At 37.0% G+C, this 14,535-nt stretch overlaps 1 pseudogene; it reads left to right on the top strand.

The window, feature by feature from the left end:
* Positions 1-1,017: 1,017 nt before the first annotated feature.
* On the top strand, positions 1,018-1,984 carry LOC143646286 (uncharacterized; annotated as a pseudogene).
* Positions 1,985-14,535: the final 12,551 nt, after the last annotated feature.

Here is a 14,535-nt window from a genome sequence, read left to right as displayed (position 1 = left end):
AACAAGTAAGTGAGCACAGTATATTGCATGCAATAGACATGCAACAAATAGAGTTGAAAGAAACAAAATTATTGTCCTTTGATAATGTACAATCACAGTCTTTCTAGTTATGCTTACAAAGGCTAGCAATAGTATGTGCTCACAGTTTGCATTTTTTTTTACCAAAACTTTACTTGGTTTTCTTTTGAAAGGACTGATATAATATGCAGTGTCTTGGCTATCTTAGACTATGCAGAAGTTTTTTGCTGCTTTCCAGTATTGCTGGAATGCATAATATCTCCAAAAAATGTATGCTGATTTATCACTACTCAAGAGGAGGGCTTGCAATTCAGCAATAAAAATGTGAGTTCTCAGAGTCTAAAAAGGTAATTCTGAAAGAAATCTAAATTACTCATTATAGGGGAAAGTCTGTCCTGTTAGAGGGGAAACCTTGTCTGTTGTACCTGTGTTGTTTCCTTAATAGGAGCGTTAGATTGGGATCAGAACACTCTTTAAAGTAAGACAACAAATCCAGATTTTCAACAATGTACCATTCAAAACGTTTCACATGCAATAACAAATTAGTAGATGTGAAAAAGCAAGAACATGAAATCCACAAGGAGAAAGAACTGTCAATGGAGATAGATCCAGAGATGACACGGATGTTAGAGTTAGCATACGAGGACTTATCACGACTCTAAAGACCTGGAACATCTCTGAGACCTGGAAGTGGTCAGCCCAGCATGGGTGGAAGGGTGCCCCTGACCTGTGCTCTCAGCTGCGGGCCCAGCTAGGCCCACGGGGCTCCGAGGGACCAGGAATGTGGTCTCTGCCCTCAGCTCTCCCCACCGGGCTGAGACCTGAGACCTGGCCCTGCATTGACCTGGAAGCGCACGTGGCCCAGCGCCTGGACAGGGGAGTTTCTGCTCTTTGGCGTAAATTGCAATCCATTAGGGATCCTTTCTCAGAATCGAGTTAGAAGCGAGAGTTCAGATCAGTGAGGTTACCATCCTGCTTTGAATACTTCGGAAGGGGAGAATGAAGTTATCAGGCGTGAAAAAGAAGTGCTTCCTAGGAATCAAAGAAAATAATAAAAAATCCAGCACTAGGGCTCCTTCTCCTACCAAAGGCAGAGACCACTCTGATGAGAAGTACAAGGGTCACTCTAAAAATAAAGGGGCCTTCCTGATGCCTACCCATGAAAAAGCTATGAAATAAATAAAGAAATAAAGGGGCCACCAAGGAGTGGAATAAGAAGGATTGTGGCAGGAATAAAACCTGAAAGAGACCCAGTGCTTCCAGTGGCAACAGCGGCACTAGGTCTCACTCCAGCTTGACCTACAGCTCGGGCTCCAGCACCAGCAGGGGCTCTATCAGTGGTTGCAGCTCTTCTGTCTTCAATCTGCTGGTGAAATTCCAGCACATCCCACAGCTCCAGTTCCATCAGCTCCTCAGGCTCTCCGAGTCCTCAGCACAGACACAATAACAGGCAGTGTTCTTGTTCCAAATCCAAACCACCCAAAAGATAGGAAAAGGGAAGAGGAAGGTGGAGTTCTTCTTCAAATCCCACCAAAGTGCACATTGGAAGGATCACCTGGCATGTGACCAAGGATCATATCATGGAGATATTTTCCACCTATGGGAAAATTAAAATGATTGACATGCCTCTGGAAAGGATGCATCCCCATTTGTCCAAAGGCTATGCCTGTGTTGAGTTTGAGAATCCAGATGACACTGAAAAGGTGCTGAAACACATGGATAGAGGACAAATGGATGGCCAGAGATCACTGCCACAGCTGTGCTGGCCTCCTGCCCTCGACCTCCCCTCAGGCATTTCAGCATTTCCAGGGGAATGGTGCCACCGCCTCCCATGTGGCACAGGTCATCCCCATGGATGAGGAGAAGGTCCTGCTCTCCCAGGCAAAGTTCTCCTGTGCACCAGTGACCCCAGTCCCCTAGCTGCTGCTGCCACAGAAGCCACTCCATCTCCAACTCTTCACAATAAAGCAGGCCACAGAAGTGCCTCACCCCCTGAAACTTATATCTCGTCCAATTAAATTTTGTCACTTTTCTAGGCAAGGGAAGACAGGTAGGAAAGGAAATCCCTAACTCAGGGACAGGCTTCTAAGGCAGCAATTGAGATGTTTCCTAAGAAGGCTGAGTTTGGCCTGCAGGAGTGTGGGTTTGTTATTGTGCCTGTAAAAATGCTCTCCAGTGATTCTGGCTAGAAAGCTCACAAGTTCCCAATTGCAGGGAGAGTTAGTTTAGAGGCAAAACCATAGGGATAACAAATAAAGCTGCAGGACATCCATGCTGCCCCCACCTGAGCATATTTATTCTTTCCCCAAAGGATCTGGAAGTACTTGATGGCCTGGCCATGCCCCTTGGGACCCTTGGAGAACACAGGTGAGCATTTATGCAGCTGCCTTACTGTTGGCCGCATCCACATGCCCTCTGCTTTAAGTCCTCTCCTGACCTCTTGGGTCAGAATGCCCCAGGAAGAGCCGCTCGCTCGCCCTGCATTTGTTTATGTGACTGGTTTATTTATTTGTACCCGTGCGCATGTCCCACACCTCCTTCTCTCTGAAATTGGCAAGCAACCTGAGACCCAGCTCAGCAGGGTCACCACAGATCCACCTGCTGCAGCTGTTGGTCCTGGTGGTCTTGCAGGTGACCTTTGCAAAGTGTACATTGCTTTTTTGGCTTTTATTTTAAATCAGTACTATGAAGTTTTTGTTTGAGTTTTACAGCTTTGAAGCATTTCAGATAATGTAGTGTTTGTACTTTGTTGTGTAGAATGAATGAATTGTACTGAATAAATGTAGGATTGAAAGCAAAAAAATATCTCCGAGGATTTAAAATTAAAGCTGGACATAATGAATGAATAAATAGGGAATCTCAAGAGAAATGGAAACTATATAATAAACCAAATGGAAATTATTGAAAGGAAAAGTACCATATCTGAAATGAATACTTCCTAGATATCCTTTCAATGGTATATATAGACATTACGGAAAAAAAAATCAGGAGAATCAAAGACAGGTTAATAAAAGCTATTTGAAACTGAAGCACAGAGCAAAGAAAATAAAGAATGAATAAAAGAAGAAGGAGAAGAAAAAGAAGAAGAAGAGGGTGAGAAGGGGGAGGAAGAAGAGACTTACACACCTGTGCCATATTAAGTGGTCTTATGTACAGGTAACTTGATTCACAGAGAGGAGAGAGAGATTCAGATCAAAAATATTTTTGAAAAAATAATGACCAAAATTCTCCACATTTCATGAAAAATCTCAGTGAAGACATCCAAAACACTTAACAAACCCTAAGCAGGATAAACACAAGGAAAATCATAAGTAGACACATCGAAGTCAAATTGCTGAGAATAAAAGGTAAAGAAGAAATCTTACAAGCTACAGAAAAAGACATACAGCACATAAGAGAACATCAATAAGAATTATCTCTGACTTTTCATCAGCAACAATGTAAGTCAGAAGACAATGGAGCTACACCCCTAGTAGTCCAAAAAAAAAAAAAACACACACACAAAAAACAAGCAGAAATGACCTCAAAACCTATCATTATAGAATAAGGGTAAACAAATAGATAAACGGAACAGAATGAAAAATCTACTCATAAAATACTCCACTAAGACAATGAATAGCTGAGCCACACATTGGAAGAAGATATCCATGTTATGCTTCTCTGACAAAGAACTTATATCCAGAATATATAAAAAAAATCATCACTATTTAAAACAATAATGCAAATATTACCAACTAAAAATGGACAAAGGATGTTAACAGGGAATTCACAATGGAAGATACAAATGATCAGGAAGAAAATGAAGATATGATCAACCCTGCTATTCATTAGGCCAACACAAATTAAAACCAAAATGAATTACCATTGTACACCTAGAAGAATGGCTAAAATTTAAAAAAGCTGGCAAAATTAAACTTGGTGAAGATGTGGAGAAACCAGAACTCTAGTACATTGTTGTTGAGAATGTTAAATGATACAAGTACTTTGGGAAAATATTGGACACTTCTGATAGAATGAAACATGTACTGTCTCTATGGCCCAACAATTCTGTGGTGGTCTGAAGCTGTATGTACCCCATAAAGGCATGTTCTTAAATTTAATTCATTCCTGTGCGTGTAGACCCATTGTAAACAGGATATGTTGATGACTCGACTTCAGTTAATGTGTGACCCACCTCATTCAGGATGGTTTTAGTCTTCTTGCAGCAGTCCTTTATAAATGGGATGAATCCAAAGAAGGAAAAAGCCATGGAAACAAGAAACTGAAAGCAATGAAACCCAGAAGAGAAGGGAGAGACCTGAAGATGCCACATTGTGCTTTGCCATGTGGCAGAGAAGTCAATGATTGTTGGCAGCCAATCTCTAGGAAGAAAGCGTTGCCTTGATGAGGCCTTGATTTGGACATTTTTCTCAGCCTCACAACTGTCAGCTATAAATTCACACTGTTAAGCTGACCCACAACATGGCCCAGCAAACTAAAACAGGTTTTATCTCTTCAAAATTAAAAACTGTTACTGTTTAAAATAATCCCTCTAAACAAAGAATAGCTCAGCCACACATTGGAAGAAAATAGCCACAAGACTTTTCTCTGAGAAAGATAGTGCATCCAGAATATATATTAAAAAAACCCTTACCATTCAATAACAATAACACAAATAAACCCAACTAAAATGGACAAAGGACTTTAACCAGAAATTCACACTGGAAAAATACAAATGCTCAGGAAGAAAATGATAGGTTCAACCCTGCTGTTCATCAGGCAAACACAAATTAAAACCAAAATGAGAAACCATTATACACATAGAAAAATGGCTAGAATTTTAAGAGTCCGACAAAACCAGATTTGGTGAAGATGTGGAGCAACCAGAACTCCTAATATATTGACGTGACAACTTCGGGATCACCCAATAACTCCAATCGTAGTCCAAGAGAAATGAAAATACGTCCACGTGAAGATTTATATGGCAACATCAAGGGTTTTGATCCTAAAGTATTGATAGCACCTTAATTCATAATATCTCTAATCTGGAAATAATCCATGTCCATCCACAGGAAAATGGAGAAATAAAGTGTGGCACAGTCATATAATTGCTTATTATTGATATATGCTACAAAGTGGGTGAATCTCAAAACCATTAATCTGAGTAAAAGAAACCAGAACTAAAACTATGATTCCATTTATATGAAGTTCTAGAGCAAGGTAAACTAAAGTATGGTGATAGAAATCAGAATAACGGATAGTGATTTTCTTAGATGTGGTGATTCAGTAAAGGGAACTTTTCTGGGAAGGGACATGAGGGAAATTTTTGGGATGATGGGATGTTCTATATCGTGTATGCATTTGTCCAAACACATTGAAGAGTACACTTAAGATCTGTGTTTCTTTCCTGTATAAGTTTTCTATTTAGAATTTTAAAATGAGAGAAATTGAGATGATAGTAGTAACTATTTTATGAATAATGTAGGAATTAAATTAGCTAAAATATATAAAATATTTACAATAGTGGCTGATAAAAAAGTAAGTACAATAAAAAGAGTAAAAATTACTACTATAATATATTGTTATTTCTAATGTTCCATTCATTTAATGAATTTCTATGTAGTTCTGCAAAAATTTTCAAGCTGCTGAATGCATTTTATAATGTTAGAGATAATACCTCACATTGTATAGAATAAGTCTGTTCTGGTATCATCCTGTTCTGCTGTTAAATAGGCATGGCAGTGACATCATCAATATGGTGATGTAATACATCCCCTGAAAAATAAGCCTCAGAGATTCAGTGAAAAAAAGGACAAATCGCACTTGCTTAGAACTCTGGAAGAGGGTAGAGAATGAAAAAAGACTCTACAAAAGTTGAATCAAATTAAAATATACCAGGTAGGAAATTTCTATCCTGGACACACTGGTTCACTTCATTCTCCTCGATAAATTTTAGGCAGCTTGAGATTTGCTCAGAGGCAACAGCCTAGGTCTTTCCCACCAGAGACAAAGATGCTATAGCCATTTAAAGCAGTGAGTTAGAACCCCACGCTTATCCAGGCACAGGAACCCGAGTATGCAGAGACCAGGGAAGAAAATAAGTCCTGAGGAGTGCTGTATACAAAATTCTCCCTGGGAGAGAAAGTACAGTAGAGAGGCTGGCAAATGATACACTCAGTCCAGTTTCCGTTCACAGAAACACCTAAATGCAAAACCTACTTTCCTGAAGTGACATTTCCATTACTGACCCCATATGGATCCCTGGGGAAGAAACCCGAGACAGAAAAGGCTAACAGAATATAAACATGTGTGTGGGAGTAACTGAGCCTCTCTAAGACAAGAGGGTGTCAGAACTGAAAAGTGAAAGGAAAAGGAGGCATCGAGTGAGGGAGAGAATTTAAACAAATAATGGGAGCTACAGAAAAAATTCTGCACAAAAACAAGCAGAACAGATCAAGCTTCACGCAGAAGGAACATAGAAAAAGAAAGCTTCCTACTCGACGTGAGACAATTGCCCCAAAAGTACAATCTTAAAAATTTACTGCATATCCAGGGCAAGAATCACATGAAAAAGAGCTGAGAAAATCTAAACAGTTAAACACAAGCTATTCTAAAGGTCTAAAATAATTTTGGACTGAGCATCAAAGAATATACTTGACACAAAGCCAGTCAACAGTAAAACCTTAGACAAGAGGGAGAAAATGTCCTTTAGAGTTAACTCATCAAGATAATCAGATAGCTAGTCATGCACCAAAAAATGACAAGCCATACTAAAAACAGGAAAATATGGCTCAGTCAAGGTAACAAATTAATGCTTCAGAGAAGACATAGAAAGTGGACCAACGAATCAAAGAAGCTCAAATAAGTCTCCTAAATCAACTCAAGGAAATAAAGGATATCGAGAAGACAATGTGGGAGCATAAAGAGGAATTCGAAAATATAAAAAGAAACATAACAGAAATGACAGAGTTGAAAGGCACAGTAGTAGAGATTAAAAATACACTAGAGGCAAACAATAGCAGATTTGAACAGGCAGAAGAAAGAATCCGTGAACTAGAAGACAGGACAATGAAATTCATGCAATCAGAAGAATGGACAAAGAAAAGAATTGAAAAATTGAGCGATGTCTCAGGGACTTGAGTGACAGCATGAAGCACAGAAGCATATGTACCATGGATGTCTGAGAAAGAAAGCTAGGGAAAAGGGGAAGAAGGAATATTTGAGGAAATAATGGCCCAAATTTTCCCAACTTTTATGAAAAGCATAATACACATCTAAGAAATGCAATTACTCCAAACAGAATAAATCCTAATAGAGTTATTCCTACAAATATAGTAATCAGAATGTCAAATGCCAGAGAATTGTGCATGGAGAGTTCTGACAACAACAAGAGAAAAGTGATTTGTCACATACAAGAGATCTGGCACAACAAGACTTAAGTCCTGATTTCTCATCAGAAACACCGATGAAAGTGGTGTATCGAAGTCTTTAACTATTGTTGTAGAGGGGTCTATTTCTATTTTCAGTTTGCTAGTGTTTGCTTCATGTATTTTGGTTCATACACATTTATGATTATTATTTCTTCATGGACTATCCCTGTTATTAATACATGTGATCCTTCTTTGTCTCATAATAGATTTGACTTAAAGTCTATTTTGTCCAATACTGGTATCGCTATCCAACTCTTTTTTGATTTTTCTGTTCATGAAGCATCGTTTTCCAACTTTTCACTTTCAAACCACTTGTGTCTCTGGGTCTAAGGTGAGTCTCTTCCAAACAACATATAGATGGATTATGCTTTATATCCATTATGCTTACGTGCTTCATTTTATTGGGGAGTTTAATCCATTATCATTCAGTGTTATTACTGCAAAGGCAGTACTAATTTAGCCATTTCATCCTTTGGTTTCTATATGTCATATATTTTCCTTTGCCTTTCTTTCTTTATCACAACTTCCTTTTTCTATTTAGTTGATCTTTTGGGATTATCTGATCGATCCCTTTCTCATTTCTAATTTCTGTGTTTTTGAAAAATACTTTCTTTGTTACCTTCTTGTTAAAGCCAATAAACACTGTTCAATCCTTATTTAATGTGATCTCTTCGAAACATTCTGTATTTTGCTCTCCTTTCTGAAATGCTTTTGTCACTGGTTTTCACATTGTAATACTCTCTCAGTTTTCCTCTTACCATCAAGCTACTCTCTTCTTCATGCCTTTTAAGTCGCCTTCTCTGCCAGGTGGTCTCTCAAGTTCTTAGGGTTCTGACCTTACATGCCAACCACTCCAATATATTCACTTTTCCCCTCCTGTCCCTTTGAATACTAATGACTTACAAATTAGTATTCAATTTGTAAAGACTCACTTACAAATGAGTCTTTAGCTCAGTGTTCCCACATGAGTTATAGACTTTTTCACTTATATATCTCTAGGCAAATCAAATTCACTACGCCCAAACTGAAATATATTATCCTCTCTCCAAACTGTCTGCTATATTCTTCATCTCAGTGAATAGTTTTATTATTCCTCCAGATGCTCATCAGAAACCTGATCTCAACTCTTCTCTTTTCCATACCCTACATCCAATCAAGTCTCAATTCTATTTTCCAATCTACCCTTTTTTCTGGGGGTGGGGGACTTATTGCCACTTCCTAGCTCCGGTGCCCTCCTTTTTTGTCTAGATTATTGTTCTCAGTATTATTTGCTCTAACTCATCCCATATTATTCACATGGTAACTTTTCTAAAAGAAAAATGGGACTCTCTCATCGCCGTATTTAAGATGAATGTTTTATGCTGCCCTTAGGATGACAGAGAGGTTAAGGTTTAAGTGAAGTTTTTGATTACTGCATCATGACATAAATATCCCTTTTCACCTTCCGGCACATTGGAGCAGACGGAGTGAAATATCTGAAATCTATGCATTGTAATCCAGCTGCCTTGAACTCTGATAATAATTATATATTCTGCCCCAGTGATTGTATAAGCCTTGTGACCAACCTTCATTTTACCCGTTGATCCAGTTTTTCAACTTTAGAGCCTAGAAATCACTAAAGACAGCCCCTAATATTATTAATGAAGGGTGTTGGATCAGCCCAAAACTAACCCACCCAGGTCCAAAGTGATCTTGATAACTGAGACTGGATCTAACCAAAATGGGCCCGCCTGACATGTGCAGTAGCTTAGACTTTAACTTACAAGTCACCTGTATCTCATTATAATACTAAAAATCATACCTAGCATCATATTAAAGTCATGATTTTCTTACATACTAAGCATGTAATGAATCTGAGCATGCTCAATAATTAGATCACCTCTAATTACATCATCTGCAGCCACTGTGCTCATTATCCTAAAACCTGCCCATCTTTTTAATTATACGAAACTACCCAAATTACTGCAGTTCAGAGTGACAGATTTGGGGCCAATAGGCCATCTGATCTCCTGCCAAATGCCTAGTAATAAACTTTTCTCTCTTCGAAACATGGGGGTTTCAGGAATTGGTCCTTTGAGCACCTCAGGCAAAACAATCCACCAGCTTTGTCTTGTGACACTAGGATAAAGTCTAAAATCCTTCACATAGTTTTCAGAGTCCTGCCTTCTCCCTAGTCTTAACTCACCATTTCTTTCAGCACATCCTTTGTTCCCACTATACTGTGAGTGGGCATTCCTGTGAACGGGAATGCTCTGTAAGCGCTGGTGTTGGCACAGGCTGGTCTCCTCCATTCAGGATATCTGTCCCTCAGAGCATCCCCACTCACTTGTCTTTCATGTCCGTTTCTCTGAGAATTTTTTTCATGTATTTATTGGCCACTTGGATTTCCTTTTCCATGACTTACTTGTTTGTATCCTTTGCTCATTTTCTTTTTGTATGCTGTATGGTGGGGGTCACATTAAATTATTTTTCCATGTGACTATCCCATTATTGCAGCACTATGTGTTGACTTTTTGGGGGGAGGGGGGTGTACAGGCTGGGAAGTGAACCCAGGTCTCTTGTATGGCAGGTGAGAATTCTACCCCTGAACTATCCTTGCTCCCTGCTTTGCTAATTTTTATACGGGGTTATTTGTGATTTTCTAATATTTTTTGTAAGGACTTTGGGTATATCAGAGATAATAACTCTTTGTTTCTCACATTTTCTACAAACACTTTTTTTTCAAGTCTGTTGTTCACCTTTAGAGGTTGTCTTCAGCCTCTTTGCCATATAAAGCTTTCCATTTTTATATGGTCACATTAAAGTGTGGAACTCCTGCCCAGCTCAAAAAGAACTTTCCCACCTTAAAATTACTTATTTTCTACAAGCCTGTTCTTTCTACCTAAATCTCTAATCTATTAGATATTTATTTTTATATGTGATATGAGTATTTAACTTTGTTTTCCTCCAGACAGAAAGGCTAATTATGCCAGCACCATTTATCTATGAAATAAAATATCTTTCCCCTATAAATTGATAGCCATATTTGATTTCCCATATATATATGTGTGTATCTATTTCTACACTGCTGTTCTGTTCTACCCAGCTATTTCTGTCTCGCAATGCTTATTAAAGTTTGCCACTTTTACCTGCCCACTTCACATCTTATCTTCCTTTCATTCTTACTAAGAGAATTCCAATTTATGTAGAGTGGCAACATGCTCTGCTAGAAAAATATATTTTATTTCCTCTCTTTCAGATATGTGTGGTCAAGTGACTGAGATTTGGTCAGTGAAATGCAAATGGGAATTGTAACTTTTACAGACTTTCTTAAAGTGAGGACAGATAGCTGAGGGAGGTCCCTTTTGCCCCTTACCCTTTTCTTTCTTGCATGGAACCACAGTTTCCAAATAATGTCTTGGAGCTTCTGTATCAGTTTTGGATACCTACTCTGGAATTATTTTAGGTGACAGAACAAATCCTTAAATCAACTTATTATAATTGACTGACACAATCCTGAAAGATACATGTGATATTGAAATCATTTTTAATAACTGAAAAAGTAAATATTCCCCTCCCCATTCTCCTGTTTCTTAAATTTCTCAACTATTGTCACAATTGTTTGTTTCTGCAGTACTCAGGAAGATCTTAGTTAAAAAGAGCCTATGCAGCCAACTGGGTTTGGTTTGAGAGCCAAATCTGTCCAGGTCTTACCTGCAATTGGCGCCTCCTGGTGGTGATTCCCATTATGTTTAGGGTCATCGAGAATCCAAGAATCTCTTGACTCCATCTCCTAGATCCTAAGAGGTATGCCAGGAACAGCAGGAATATGAAGTCTTGCCTTCTACCTGTACAGACAGTGTTAGAGAATGGGAGCAAGACTGAGCAAATCACCAATTGCATTAAAATTTTAATTATTCCTAATGAAGAATAAATCTATTGATTTTTGCTTAGTTATTTACTTCATATCCAACCATCTTACCAAATTACCTTAAAACTCTAGTAAGTGTACATTTACAACGATAGCTTGTATTTCCTAGCACTTACAATGTCATCTGCCATTAGATATACATTTATATTTTTTTGTCATATGACAATGATTTCATTTATGGTTTTATTGCTTTTGTTAGGGTATCCAAAAGTATAACAAAAAAGTAGTGGTAATGAGCTTATATCTCTGCCTTATTTCTGATTTTAGTGGACATGGTTTTAGTATTTTGGTTTTGTTAGCTCTTGGTTTTTGGTAAATAGATAATATGGTAAACATTTTTTTGGAGGCCCAAATAGTTTTTTTTTAAGGAAACAGATTTAAATAATTTTCTGCTATTGTGATTTAGTCTTTAAATATCATCAAGTGCCTTTTTAATACATAATTATATGGATTTTCTCCTTTGTTGATTCAATGAGTTATGTTACTAAAATTCCTAATCTTGATTCAACTTTACATTCCTGGAAAGAATTTTATTTGGTCATGACTCATTTTTCTTTTAATATACAGTTGCATGTTGATGTAATGAATTATATTGTTGGGTATAATAGATGTTTTCATATGGTATGTTATTGTTTTTATATGCTGAGAGATTTGATTTGCTAATATTTTATTTTGAATTTTTATATCAAAATTTGCATGTAATATTGATGTTAATTTTACACTGGAAAATATAGAGAATAATTATTTAACAACCACATAATTACCATCTAGCTTAAAAAAAATAGTACCTTCATTGAAAGTCCTGTATATACTTTGGGTCACATTCCCCCACCTTTCCAGGGTAACCACCACCCTGAAGTTGATGTTTATAACTACTATACATGTATCCATGTAATAAAAAATATAGAATTGTTTTGGATGTTTTAAGATGTTATGCATATGATCTTTTCCTGTGCATATCATTCTGTCATTTTTTTAGTTCAGCATTGTGTCTTTGGGACTTATTCACATTGTCACAAATATACTTTTCCATTTTTATTATCATTGTATGAATTTTACTAGAAGTGGATAATTGCTTTTCAGATTAATATGAAAATATAACTTTCTATCAGAAGTACAAAGTACATTAAGTCTCTTGTTACTCTACATTTGGTATGTTTAGCTCTTTTAATTTTTACCAATCAGAAATAATATCTTATTCCAAGTTTTAAATTGCATTTCCTTGACTATGGGGTAGATTGCATTTAGATGTTCTTTTCTGTATAAAAAAATATGAGTTTTCTGTTCATATTTATTTTTCCATTGAATCGTTTTCTTTTTCTAATTGATATGAAGAAGTCCTTTATATTCTGGACAATCATTTTATTGATTGTGTACAGTGCAAAATCTTCTATCTAATGAATTGTGTTTTCAATTTGCTTGCTATACCTTTTCGATTTTCCGAAGTTTTAATTTTATTGTAGTCAGTGTGTTCTTTTCTTTTGTCTGATATTTTTCTGGCTTGTATCAAAGTTTGAGGTGATAAAGGCAACTTTAGGTTTTTTAAAAAGTTCTAAAGTTTTATTTTTCACAACTAAATCATTAATCCATTCGGAATAAGCTTCAGTGTGTGATTGAGCTAATTGTGTAATTGTTGTTGTTATTTGGATAATCTTATGTTTTGGCACCATTATTGATTGTTTCATTCTTTCCCCATTGATTTGTAATTATGTCTTTGCCACATATCATGTGTCCATATTTTTGTGGTCTATTTCTAGGGTTTTTAATCTGTTCCATTAATCTACTTGCTTATATCTGTACTGCTATCACAGTTTTACAATCACTATTTATTTATAATAAACCTTGATATCTTGTAAGCAAGTTCCAACCTCATTATTTTTTTCTTGATTCTATTCTCTTCCATATTTTACAATCAGCTTACTAAATTTCATGAAAATACCTAGCAGGAATTTAATTAGAATTAATATATGAACAGTGCATGCCCTTCAAATTATAACAAATTTATATGTTATCTTTTGATAAAGTTTTAACACTTTCTTCACATTGGGGATTGATGATTCCCACAAGAGCCATGTTCAGGTCCTTTGGGTGTGAACCTATTTGTAAATGGGACTTTTAAGGATGGTTTTTAGTAAAGGTGATGTCTAACTGGTGGTGAGACCCAACCGAACGAGGTTGAGCCTTAATGGGATTACTGGAATAATTTATAAACAGAAAATTCAGACATAAAAAAGGCCTTGCAGAGGAGTTGAAGCCAGAAGTCAGTGGGAACTGAAGAAAGAAAAGAGGACATTGCTAAGTGTATTAGGATTCTCTAGAGAAACAGAACCCAAAGGAGATATTTGTAAATATGAGATTTATAAAGGTGTCTCATGCAACCATGAGAATGGAAGAGTCTAAAATCCATAGGGCAGGTCATGAAGCTGGCAGCTCTGATGAAGGGTCTTGACAAACTGCACAGGAGAGACTTACTGGCTGAAGAAGCAGTGAAAAAGCCTCTCTTCTTTCTTAAACATCTTCAATTTATTGGGTTATCTCCGTTGTGGGAGACATACCTTTGTTTACCACAGATGCAATCAGCTACAGCTGCAATCAACTGACTGATGATTTAATTCATCAGCCTTCCAGTTTATCAGCCAGCCATGAAGTATCCTCGCAGCAATGGTCAGGCCAGTGCTTGCCTGATAAGGCATCTGGGCATCATCACTTGGCCAAGTTGACACTAGAACCTAACCTTCAAACTAAGGAACCAAAGAATTCCAGCTGCCAGCACCAGAAGTTTACCAACCTTTGGACTAAACAAGTTTTGCCAATGTGCTCTGATTTGGACTTTATGTAGCCTCAAAACATGAGCCAATAAATTCCTGTTGTGTAAGCCAACTCTAAGGCAAAACTAAGACACTTCCTAGAAGGCTTATACATCTTTTGTTCATTCCTTGAATAACTGACTGAATGAATGTCACATTGCTGCTATTGTAAATCTATATATTTCTTAGGAATTACATTTCTAACTTTTTGTTAGTGTATAGTAATGCAATTAATATTGGTTCATTGATTTTATATCCATAATCTTTAATGAACCCTCTTACAAGTTCTAATAATTTGTCAAATTTCTTGAATTTTCCTCCTAAAACAATCACATCTTCCATAAATGATAGATTTCTTGTCTCTTTTCAGTCTTTATGCATTTGTTTACTT

The sequence above is a fragment of the Tamandua tetradactyla genome, chromosome 9, assembly GCF_023851605.1.
Source record: "Tamandua tetradactyla isolate mTamTet1 chromosome 9, mTamTet1.pri, whole genome shotgun sequence".
Classification (NCBI taxonomy): Eukaryota; Metazoa; Chordata; class Mammalia; order Pilosa; family Myrmecophagidae; genus Tamandua; species Tamandua tetradactyla.
The sequence above is the reverse complement of the archived record's forward strand: the minus strand, read 5'-3'. Positions and strand labels throughout refer to the sequence as shown.